This window comes from Trichosurus vulpecula, chromosome 7 (assembly GCF_011100635.1).
Source record: "Trichosurus vulpecula isolate mTriVul1 chromosome 7, mTriVul1.pri, whole genome shotgun sequence".
NCBI classification, from domain to species: domain Eukaryota; kingdom Metazoa; phylum Chordata; class Mammalia; order Diprotodontia; family Phalangeridae; genus Trichosurus; species Trichosurus vulpecula.
The window spans coordinates 2,927,455-2,940,683 of record NC_050579.1 but is presented as its reverse complement, the minus strand read 5'-3'; the positions used below and the strand labels follow the sequence as shown (position 1 = coordinate 2,940,683).

Below are 13,229 nucleotides of genomic sequence, written 5' to 3'. Positions count from 1 at the left end.
AAGACCAAATACTTTATTGTAATTTGGGCAATAATATTTTGTACGGGCCTTGAATGATGGGTCAGATTTTAACAGATGGAAATAAAGGGAGGGGTAGGTAAGGTTGGGGGACTCTTGTGAACAAAGAATCAGAGGAAGGGAATTAGATTTATTTGGGGAGTGCAGAATACTTCTTGTACTTAGTGTAGAGTTTGTGTTAGGGTGTGGAGGAAGGTAAGAGGAAGACTGAAAAGAGGAAGAAGGAACCCAGGAAACAGAAAATATTGAATGCAATGATAAAGGGTTTGAACTTTAATTTCTAGATTGGGAGGAGTAAGGAGTAGCTAGATGGTACAATGGTTAGAGAACCAGGCCTTGGAGTCAGGAAGACCTGAGGTCAAATGTGGCCTCGGATACTTCCTAGCTGTGTGACCCTGGGAAAGTCACTTAACCTTGTTTGCCTCACTTCCCTCATCTGTAAAAATGAGCTGGAGAAGGAAATGACAAACTGCTCGAGTAAAATATCTGCCATTTATACAGATCTTTAAGATTTTCAAAGAACTTGATGTCATTAGCTCAGTTAAGCCTCATGACAACCTGGAGAGATAGATACTATAGCTACTACTGTACTGATTTTATCAATTTAGAAAAAGCCCAAACACTTTAAGTGGCAGGCCCACGGTCATGCAGAGGCCAAATGTGGGAGGAAACAGAATTTCAGATCAAGTCATCCTAACTCCAATTCCCAAAACTAAAACTTTAGTATATCAGGGTACCTGAAGTTGTGTTCAGAAGGGAAGTTTACTTTTCACACTAGCTACCTGGGCCAAACTATTAGGCAGAAGTGGTCAGGAGTCAGCTTGTAAGCACTTTGGACAGACAAATGTTACGTTTCTCTCAGAAATATGCAAATGCATAAATTGGGGAATGATTTTCATTTTGTTTTGTTCGTTGACTAGACAAGCAAGTGATGGAGAAAATATTCATAAGGCATGTTCAACTTGGAAGGGGGCCATGGACATCTCCCCCCACCAACCCCCAGATCCACTTGTTGCAAATTTCCCAGCACGTTGCTCTCAGCTGGGTTTGGAGCCAATAGAAATTTGAATTTGAATTTCATCTTAACTCTAGCTCTGTGACATAGACGGGTGATTTTTCACATCTTTGAGACTCAGTTACATCATATGTAAAATGGGGATAATCATAACCTTTATTTCACAGGGTTGGTAACAGCCTCAAATGAGAAAATATTTGCAAAGTTATTTTTTCTAACCCTTCAAAAATTATTGCCATCATTTTCTCCTGTTCCCTGCCACGCCTCCCCAAAGGCATTTGGAGATGATCCTGGACCCAAAGTCTTGCTGTCGTTCACTTGTCCTAAATGTTCTATGAAGTCTTCCAGAGATGGGCTGAATGACTGCTACGGTAATTGAATAAAAATGTCGTGATATCAACTTGTCTTCTGGGGGCTCATTAAAAACCTCTTGAGGACAGATCCAATAGAACAGTGTTTAATACAGATCAAATGCACTGCATCCCTTCCTCCACCTGCCCCCAGGATTTTGACTTCCTGCACTAAATTTTTATGTTTTGTTAGCTTTTTCATTTCATATAGTCTGGCAATTAGAATTATTTTGAATGGTGGTATCTATTTTAAAAATGGTTCCTAAGTTTTTATCAATTGATTTAAACTGAAAGTTGGTAGATCAACCCCTTTCTTCAAATATTTTCAACGCTCCCATTTCACCAGCAATAGACTTATGCATCCAATGTAGATTTAGACTTAGAAATACAACTACAAAACTCAGAATCCTTGGCAGAGCCAAGATGGTGGCTGGAAAGCACTGAGCTCCCCGCCGAGTCCCTCCAAAAACCTATAAAAATGGCTCTGAACCAATTCTAGAACTGTAGAACCCACAAAACAGCAGAGGGAAGCAGGGCTCCAGCCCAGGACAACCGGGATGGTCTCTGGGTGAGGTCTATCCCACACGCAGCTGGGAGCTGGGAGCTGGGACTGGAGCAGAGTAGAGCCCAGCGTGAGCTGCTCGAACCAACCAAACCAGGAGCTGGGCAGAGCGGGCCCTAGCGCCCTGAATCAGTGAGCTGCGGCAGTTACAGACTTCTCAACCCACAAACACCAAAGACAGCAGAGAAGGTTAGTGGGAAAAGCTGCGGGAGTGGAAGGAGTTTGAAGTTCGGCCACTGTCCCCGGGCAGCAGAGGTGGGGCAGCTACATAACTACAGCTGCTGTTGCTTCTGGCCCCATGCCCACCTGGTGGGAGGAATTAAGTGGCAGATCAGACCAGGAGTGAAGAGTCCGCTGAAGATCTAAGCCCACTCCGGGTTGGAGGTTCTTGGGGAAGGAGGAGTGCTGGTGTAGCAGAGCTGGCACATCCCCCCCAAACATGGAACATAGAACTCTTTAGTCTATAAGCAGTCATACCCCACTGAAAAACTCAAGGGTCAAGTTAGTTGGTTGGGAATATGGCCAGGCAGCAAAAACACACCCAGATTCAGTCTCAGACTTTGGATTCTTTCTTTGGTGACAAAGAAGACCTAAACATACAGCCTAAAGAAGTCAACAAAGTCAAAGAGCCTACACCAAAAGCCTGCAAGAAAAACATGAACTGGTCTCATGCCATGGAAGAGCTCGAAAAGGATTTGGAAAAGCAAGGTTAGAGAAGTAGAGGAAAAATTGGGAAGGCAAATGAGAAGGATGTGAGAAAACCATGAAAAACAAGTCAATGACTTGCTAAAGGACACCCAAAAAAATACTGAAAAATACACTGAAGAAAACAACACCTTAAAAAATAGACTAACTCAAATGGCAAAAGAGCTCCAAAAAGCCAATGAGGAGAAGAATGCCTTGAAAGGCAGAATTAGCCAAATGGAAAAGGAGATCCAAAAGACCACTGAAGAAAATACTACCTTAAAAATTAGATTGGAGCAAGTGGAAGCTAGTGACTTTATGAGAAATCAAGATATTATGAAACAGAACCAAAGGAATGAAAAAATGGAAGACAATGTGAAATATCTCATTGGAAAAACCACTGACCTGGAAAATAGATCCAGGAGAGATAATTTAAAAATTATTGGACTACCTGAAAGCCATGATCAAAAAAAGAGCCTAGATGCCATCTTTCAGGAAATTATCAAGGAGAACTGCCCTGACATTCTAGAGCCACAGGGCAAAATAGAAATTGAAAGAATCCATCGATCGCCTCCTCAAATAGATACCAAAAAGAAATCTCCTAGGAATATTGTTGCCAAATTCCAGAGCTTCCAGATCAAGGAGAAAATACTGCAAGCAGTCAGAAAGAAACAATTTGAGTATTGTGGAAACCCAATCAGAATAACCCAAGATCTGGCAGCTTCTACATTAAGAGATCGAAGGGCTTGGAATGCGATATTCCGGAGGTCAATGGAGCTAGGATTAAAACCTCGAATCACCTACCCAGCAAAACTGAGCATCATGTTCCAAGGCAAAATATGGAGTTTCAATAAAATAGAGGACTTTCAAGCTTTCTCAGTGAAAAGACCATAACTGAATAGAAAATTTGACTTTCAAACACAAGAATCAAGAGAAGAATGAAAAGGTAATCAAGAAACGGAAATTGCAAGGGACTTACTAAAGTTGAACTGTTTTGTTTACATTCCTACACGGAAAGATGATGAGTATGATTCATGAGACCTCAGTATTAGGGTAGTTGAAGGGAATATGCATATATATATGTATATATATATATATATATGTTTATGTATATATATAAGTGAATGTTTATGTATGTATGTATCTATGTGTATATGTATGTATGTGTATGTACGTGTATATATATATATATGTGTTTATATATATATATATATATATATATATACATATATACATATATATATGTAAAAGAGAGAGAGCAGACACAGGGTGAGTTGAGGATGAAGGGAAGATATCTAAAAGAAATAAAATGAAATTAAGGGATGAGAGAGTAACATACTGAGAGAGGGAGATAGGGAGAGATAGAATGGGGTGGATTATCTCTCATAAAGGTGGCAAGAGGAAACAGTTCTATGGGAGGAGGGGAGAGGGCAGGTTAGGGGGGAATGAGTGAACCTTGCTCTCATCAGATTTGGCCTGAGGGGGAATACCATACATACTCAGTTGGGTATCTTACCCCACAGGAAAGAAGAGGGAGGAAGATAAAAAAAAAATAAAAGGGGGGGATGATGGAGGGGAGGGCAGATGGGGGTGGAGGAAATCATAACAAACACTTTGGAAAGGGGACAGGGTCAAGGGAGAAAATTCAATAAAGCGGGATGGGTTGGGAAAGAGCAAAATGTAGTTAGCCTTTCACAACATGAGTATTGTGGAAGGGTTATACATAATGATACATGTGTGGCCTAGGTTGAATTGCTCGACTTCTTAGGGAGGGTGGGTGGGAAGGGAAGAGGGAAGAGAATTTGGAACTCAAAGTTTTAAAATCAGATGTTCAAAAACAAAAAAAGTTTTTGTATGCAACTAAAAAATAAGATACACAGGCAATGGGGCGTAGAAATTTATCTTGCCCTACAAGAAAGGAAGGGAAAAGGGGATGAGAGGGGAGGGGGGTGATAGAGGGGAGGGCTGACTGGGGAACAGGGCAACCAGAATATAAGCCATCTTGGAGTGGGGGGGAGGGTAGAAATGGGGAGAAAATTTGTAATTCAAAATGTTGTGAAAATCAATGCTGAAAACCAAATATGTTAAATAAATAAATTGCATTAAAAAAAATAGACTAACTCAAATGGCAAAAGAGCTCCAAAAAGCCAATGAGGAGAAGAATGCCTTGAAAGGCAGAATTAGCCAAATGGAAAAGGAGATCCAAAAGACCACTGAAGAAAATACTACCTTAAAAATTAGATTGGAGCAAGTGGAAGCTAGTGACTTTATGAGAAATCAAGATATTATAAAACAGAACCAAAGGAATGAAAAAATGGAAGACAATGTGAAATATCTCATTGGAAAAACCACTGACCTGGAAAATAGATCCAGGAGAGATAATTTAAAAATTATTGGACTACCTGAAAGCCATGATCAAAAAAAAGAGCCTAGATATCATCTTTCAAGAAATTATCAAGAAGAACTGCCCTGATATTCTAGAGCCACAGGGCAAAATAGAAATTGAACGAATCCACAGATTGCCTCCTCAAATAGATGCCAAAAAGAAATCTCCTAGCAATATTGTCGCCAAATTCCAGAGCTCCCAGATCAAGGAGAAAATACTTCAAGCAGCCAGAAAGAAACAATTTGAGTATTGTGGAAATATAATCAGAATAACCCAAGATCTGGCAGCTGCTACATTAAGAGACCGAAGGGCTTGGAATACGATATTCTGGAGGTCAATGGAGCTAGGATTAAAGCCAAGAATCACCTACCTAGCAAAACTGAGTATCATGCTCCAAGGCAAAATATGATTTTCAATAAAATAGTGGACTTTCAAGCTTCCTCAGTGAAAAGACCAGAGCTGAATAGAAAATTTGACTTTCAAACACAAGAATCAAGAGAAGCATGAAAAGGTAAACAAGAAAGAGAAATCATAAGAGACTTACTAAATTTGAACTGTTTTGTTTACATTCCTACATAGAAAGATGATGTGTATGATTCAAGAGACCTCAATATCACAGTAGCTGAAAGGAATATGCATATATATATATATATATATATATATATATATATATATATATATATATATATAAAATCAAATTAAGGGATGAGAGAGGAATATATTGAGAGAGAGAGATAGGGAGAGATATAATGGGGTGGATTATCTCTCATAAAGGTGGCAAGAGGAAGCAGTTCTGTGGGAGGAGGGGAGAGGGCAGGTGAGGGGGGAATGAGTGAATCTTGCTCTCATCAAATTTGGCCTGAGGAGGGAATACCATACATACTCAATTAGGTATCTTACCCCACAGGAACGAAGAAGGAAGAAGGAAGAAGATAAAAAAACAGGGGGATGATGGAGGGGAGGGCAGATTGGGGTGAGGGTAATCAAAAACAAACACTTTGGAAAGGGGACAGGGTCAAGGGAGAGAATTCAATAAAGCGGGATGGGTTGGGAAGGAGCAAAATATAGTTAGTCTTTCACAACATGAATATTGTGGAAGGGTTATACATAATGATACACATGTGGCCTATGTCAAATTGCTTGACTTCCTAGGGAAGGTGGGTAGGAAGGGAAGAGGGGAGAGAATTTGGAACTCAAAGTTTTAAAAACAGATGTTCAAAAACAAAAAAAAAGTTTTTGCATGCAACTAGAAAATAAGATACACAGGCAATGGGGCATAGAAATTTATCTTGTCCTACAAGAAAGGAAGGAAAAGGGGATGGGAGGGGAGTGGGGTGACAGAAGGAAGGGCTGAATGGGGAACAGGGCAACCAGAATAAAAGTAATCTTGGAGTAGGGGGAGGGTAGAAATAGGGAGAAAATTTGTAATTCAAATTCTTGTGAAAATCAATGCTGAAAACTAAATATGTTAAATAAATAAATTTAAAAAAATAAAAAAAACTCAGAATCCTAGAGAATGTAAAGCTTCTATAGATTAATACTGAAGAAATATCTTAATTAGAGTTCTCCATCATGGCCTCTTACCTACCAGACTCCACATATCAGCAGCAGAAGCTCAATGAAACTCAAACCTAATACTTGAGAAGCCTTAAATCCTATGAAGTACACAGGTAGAATAAAGAAGGAATAAATTAAATTATAGCCCTCAAGTTAAAAAAAAAAACTCAAAACAGACTGGAAGTGAAAAAATAGAGAACAAAGTAAAGAAAAAAATTCTTAGAAAAAGATGTAGAAAAATAAAATTAGTTGATAGTTGTCCTGTGCTCTTCAAGAGGACCAAAATGACATCACTATATTAGTCAAGTTACAGTGCCTCTGACTGTGGCTGATCAGACCAATGTGAGCTCCAAATGCTTGACCACAGATCAGGCACAAATAGTCTGTGTGAGTATTTGGAGTAGATTCTCTAACTTTGCATTTCTTTTGAGCTAGCTACTTCAATTCTCTTTTGCTCATAGAGCACAGCACCTTTTCTGATGAGAGCACACCATGCTGCCCACTCCTGTGCCAGAGCCTCCCATGTCACTTAATCAATTCCAAAGTTCTTGAGAGACACCTTGACAGTGTCCTTGTATCACTTCTTCTGACCACTGTGTGAACTCTTACCCTGTGTGAGTTCTCCATAAAATAGCATTTTAGGGAAGCGTACATTTGGCTTTCTAACAACATGGCTGGCACATCAGAGTTGTGCTCTCTGCCGCAGAGTTTGAATGCTTGGCAGTTTAGTTCAAAAAAGGACCTCAGCATCTGGTATTTATCCTGCCTGGTGATCTTCAGAATCCTGCTAAGACAAGTAAAATGGAAGCTGTTCAGTTTCCTGGCATGGTGCTAGTATGCTTTCCAGGTTTCATAGGCATACAATAAAGATGTTGGCACAATGGATTTGTAGACTTTCAGTTTGGTAATTAGGCTCGTCATTCTCACACTTTCATTTGGAACCTCCCAAACACAGAGCTAGCTCTGGCAATGCAAGCATCAACCTCATCATCGAGAGTATGTCCTTAGAAAGTATACTGTCAAGGCAAGTGAATTTATCCACAACATTCTAAATCTCTGCATTTGTCTGTGGCTGATAGTTCCCTGTATGGATGGTGTGATGCTGGCAGGAGAAGAACCTCTGTTATCCGGGTGTTACTTGTCAGGCCAAAATTAGCACAAGTGTCAGAGAATTGATCCATACTCTGCTGCATTTGCGCTTCAGAGGCTGCACTGAGTGCACAATTATCTGCAAACAAAAGGTCATCTACCAACTCTTTCACCAATTTAGTCTTGCCTTGTAACCCTTTCAAGAAAAATAATTTACCATCAGTGAGTTAGTAGATTGTGATGCCATTTTCATTCTTCTTTTGCTTCTTTTAAAAATATATTTATTTATTTTTTGTTTTCAACATTCATTTTGAGTTCTGAATTTTCTCCACATCTCTCCCCTCTCTTCACCCCAAGATGGCATACATTCATATTACCCTTTCCCCCAGGTTGCCCTGCATTCTATCATCCCCTCACCCTCTTATCTCCTCCACTCTTACTTTCTTGTAGGGCAAGATAGATTTCTATACCCCATTGCTTATATATCTTATTTCTCAGTTGCATATAAAAATAAATTTTATCATTTGTGTTTAAAACTTTGAGTTCCAAATTCTCTCCAATCTTCCTTCCCCATCCACACTCATTGAGAAGGCAAGCAATTCAATACAGGTTATACATGTGTAGTTATGCAAAAAAATTCCATGATAGTCATATTGTGAAAGACTAACTATATTTCCCTCCTTCCTATCCTGTCCCCCCATTTATTTTATTTAATCCTTTAACACTGCCCCTTTTCAAAGTGCTTACTTCTGACTACCCCCTCCCCCAATCTGCTCTCACTTCTATTATCCCTTCCCTATTATCCCCTTCCCCTCTCTCCCCACCCCCCTCCCCGCTTTTCTGTAGGGTAAGATTCTCAATTGAGTGTATATGTTATTCCTTCCTCAAGCCAAATCCAATGAGCATGTGGTTGACTCATTCTCTTTCACCTCCCTTCTCTTCCCCTCCATTGTAACAGCTTTTTCTTGCCTCTTTTATGTGAAATAATTTACCCTATTCTAACTTGTCCCTTCTCCTTCTCCCAATATATTTCTCTCTCACAACTTAATTTTATTTTTAGATATTATCCCTTCATATTCAACTCACCCTCTGCCCTCTGTCTATATATACATACATATTCCCTTCAACTACCCTAATAAAGTGAAAGGTCTCATGAGTTACAAATATCATTTTTCTGTGTAGGAATGTAAATAGTTCAACTTTAATAAGTCTCATTATTTCTCTTTCCTGTTTATCTTTCATGCTTCTCTTGATTTTTGTGTTTGAAAGTCAAATTTTCTTTTGAGCTCTGGTATTTTTATCAAGAATGCTTGAAAGTCCTCTATTTCATTGAATGTCTTTTTCCCCCTGAAGTATTATACTCAGTTTTGCTGGGTAGGTGATTCTTGGTTTTAGTCCTATCTCCTTTGACCTCCAGAATATCATATTCCAAGCCCTTCAATCCTCTAATGTAGAAGCTACTGGATCTTGTGTTATCTTGATTGTGTTTCCACAATACTCAAGTTGTTTCTTTCTGGCTTCCTGCAATATTTTCTCCTTCACCTGAGAACTCTGGAATTTGGCTACAATATTCCTAAGAATTTTCCTTTTGGGATCTTTTTTCAAGAGGTGATCAGTAGATTCTTTCAATTTGTATTTTACCCTCTGGTTCTAGAATATCAGGACAGTTTTCCTTGATAATATCTTGAAATATGATATCTAGGTTCGTTTTCTGATCCTGGCTTTCAAGCAGTTAAACATTTTTTTTAAATCATATCTCCTTGATCTGTTTTCCAGGTCAGTTGTTTTTTTCATTGAGATAGTTCACATTGTCCTCTATTTTTTCATTCTTTTGGTTCTGTTTTATAGTTTCTTGATTTATCATGAAGTCAATAGCTTCTATTTGCTCCATTCTAATTTTTAACGAATTATTTTCTTCAGTGAGCTTTTGGACCTCCTTTTCCATTTGGCCAATTCTGCCTTTAATGGCACTCTTCTCCTTATCGGCTTTTTGGACCTCTTTTGCCATTTGGGTTAGTCCATTTTTTAAGATGTTATTCTTTTCAGTATTTTTGGGTCTCCTTTAGGAAGCTGTTAACTTGTTTTCATGATTTTCTTGCAAAATTTTCATTTGTCTTCCCAATTTTTCCTCTCTTAATTGATTTTTCAACTCTTGTTTGAGCTCTTCCATGGCCTGCAACCAAGTCATACTTTTCTTGGAGTCTTTGGATGTAGGAGCTTTGACTTTGTTATCTATCTTCTTCTGGTTGTATGTTTTGACCTTCTTTGTCACCAAAATAAGATTCTAGAGTCTGATTTTTTTATGCTGTTTGCTAATTTTCCCAGTGAATTACTTGACTTTTGAGCTCTTTGTCAAGGTATGACTATGCTTCCAGAGTAGAGAGTCCTCTGTCCCAAGTTTCAGGGGTTTTGCATGGATGTTGTCAGACATAGACATACTTCCGGGAACTTGCAAATTTTCAGTTCTTCTAAGGTGGTAGGATCAAAGTAGAGGTGTTCACTCCTCTCCTGGCCTGTGCTCTGGTCTGTAAGTGACCACAAGCATTCTTTTCTGCTTTGCAACTGTGAGGAAGATTCCCTCTTCAAAGCCAGCACAAGTTCTGCCACACCAGCATTCCTCCTCACCCCTGGACCACCATCCAGGACTGCAACCCAGATCCAAGTAGGACAAAGCAAGAGAATCCAACCTCAGAGCCAGCAAAGAGAAACCTGCAATATCCCTCTGATCAGCTGCTTGATTCCGCGCCCCCCCACCATGATCTGTGGGCATGGAGCTCTGGAAGCAGCCACTGCTGCTGCCACCTCCACCACCAATCCTGGGCTGAGGCTAAACCACTTTCTTCTCTCACCCAGGTCCAACAGATTTTCCCCAATGACCCTGTATTTTGTTTTTGGCATTTGTGGGTTGAGAAGTCTGGAAACTACCACAGTTGCTAGTAATTCAATCCCCTGATGCCTGCTCCAGACTGGTCTCTACCATTTTCATTCTTATTAAAGGGGTCTGACAACAGTGCTGGAAACATCATACTAGAAAACTTGAGGGCAGGCATGCAACCATCGTGCTTACCTCATTGTTTGTATGCCTGTGAAACTTGCACAATTTACCAGTGCTATGCCAGAAAATTGAACTGTTTCTTTTTCGTTTTTCTTGGGAGGATTTTTAAAATTACCTGGCAAGATAAGCAATGGGACAATGATGCCCTCAACATCCAACTCAACTTCCAAACATTCAAACCCAACTGTAGGTTTAGGAAGTGAAAAGTTGATTAAGGGTATGGTACCTAATATTATGTTTATAATAAATCAAATGGTTTTTAAATGGATGATTACTTCTACTAGTTGCCTGTCCATCAGCATACACCTGGGTCACAATGCTAGTTCACACTCTTGACTCTGTGTTGCTTTAAAATGTCATCTCACCTCCCTAAACCTCTTGCATTATCTGTAAGGAGATGAAAAAATAGCCTTTGAAGTTACACCTCCTATGATTACTACAAAAAATGGATTTTGAAAAACAAGACACTAGATTAATGTGAATTATCATATTTCTCTATAAGCTTTTTGTGCACAGAACTCAACCAAAAGTTTGTAGCTGACAACTAGTTCCTGCTTTTCAGCCTGATACAAAGGATTTATCTTTATAGCAGAATTAACATGGTATACTAATTTATCTCAATTACCATAAAAACTAAAAGAAAGGTATTTCTTTTGAGTATGAACTACCCAGATTAGTGGCCCATTAAACAACAATTCATTTATAATTTTCAAACCTGAACGTGACTTACCAGAAATACCATTCATGACTTTGATTTTATAAACACTTGGTGATAATACCAATATTCAGTATGTTGGGAAATGATGAAGATGAAGCATAAGCTCAGTATTTAGGGCTTGTTATACATAATTGGGTGAGGTTCATCATACACAGCTCATGTGTTTGGATACAAAATAGGCTGAGACACAAAGAAGAATATATTGAAAAATGACCTCTCTCTTTTGCATCTTTACAAAGGACTCTAATCCTTTAGATGATCACCTGTGAAGAGGAAATAGAAATGCCACAGAGAAAGTGTGTCTTGGCAGAGTAGATGTAACTGAGCTGTTGGGAAGGGACAGATGATATCTTCATGAAGATATTCCAACAGAGGACTAGACATTTTCATGTGAGAGACAGAAACTTTATTGAAGACAGAGAAGAAAAATATTACATCACCAGTATCAGAAGCAAATATCATTCCCTACTCATTTTACCAGAAAATTAAGCCAGTAGCAGCAGTATCAAAAGTATCATAAATATTGGTAACTCTCAAAGTGGTCTTCCTGCCAACATGCCAAATAGTGGGGAGAAAATCTTATTGGCTTTGGCAACTGGAGAATTCCTATTGGACATTCTGGTAAATGGATTCATAATTCTGGTTAATTGCATTGAATGGATTAAGAGCAAAAAACTGCCACCAAGTGTCCTCATCTTGGTCAGCTTGGCCATCTCTAGAACTGGACTGTTGTATACATTCATACAGAATAGCTATTTATTTGCAATCTCTGTTGATGTGCCCAGCCAAGTAAGAATAAATGATATCTTCTTGGGACTGACTCAGAGTTCAAATGTCTGGTTTGCCACTATCCTCAGTATCTTCTGCTTCTTGAAGATTGCCAACTTCTTTAATCCCTTCTTCCTCTGGATGAAATGGAGAATTGACAAGATGATCTTCACGCTTCTTATGGTGCCCTTGATAATCTATTTTTCTATCGGCTTTCCAATAATGGAGAGAATGAGTTATTATTATGATGGCCTCTTTAGTAGTGGAAAGGAGAGAAATGTGTCTCAAGAGGTCCAAGTGAGTAAAAGTATGTTCCTCATGCTCCAGATTCTCTCTGACCTTCTGAGTCTTATTTCTTTTACTCTGTCTACAATCTCCTTCTCCCTACTCATCCTTTCACTGTGGAGGCATACCCGACAGATGCAACTCAATGCCACTGGCTCCGGAGACCCTAGCACAGAAGCCTATATTTGATCCATGAAAGCTGTGTCTTCCTTCCTCATCCCCTTTTCATTGTACTATATGGGTATCTTTGCCTCTTTCTGGAGCAGCTCAGAAGAAAATAAGAAGCTGGCTTCCCTGTTGATTATGTCAATCATGATGTTCTATCCCTTTGGCCACTCAGTGATCCTGATTCTGTGGAACAGCAAGCTGAGAAAGGCTGCCCTGACAATGTCATGGCTCATAAGGGGCTGTCAGAGAGGAAGTCATCTACAAGCCTTTTGGGTACCTCTGAGGATAATCTGGCATTTCCTAGAGGGAAAAAAGTTAGCATGGAGTCCCTAAAGAACTTTACCAAGCTCTTTCAGTTTTTGTAGTAGAAAGACCACTGAACTCTGAGTGAAAGCATAGACTTGGAGTCAAGAAGACTTTGGTGCAATACTTTGTTACTTACTGCCTGTGTAACCAAGGGCAACTTACTTAAGCTCTGTGAACCTAAGGATATTCCTCTGAGGAATAGTATCAATGATATGATTATGGTGATGGTGGTGGTGGTAATAATGAGAAAGAGGATGATGATAAATCC

At 39.3% G+C, this 13,229-nt stretch overlaps 1 pseudogene; it reads left to right on the top strand.

Moving 5' to 3' along the window:
• Positions 1-11,989: 11,989 nt before the first annotated feature.
• Positions 11,990-12,988, top strand: LOC118856472 (annotated as a pseudogene).
• The last annotated feature ends 241 nt before the right edge of the window (positions 12,989-13,229 follow it).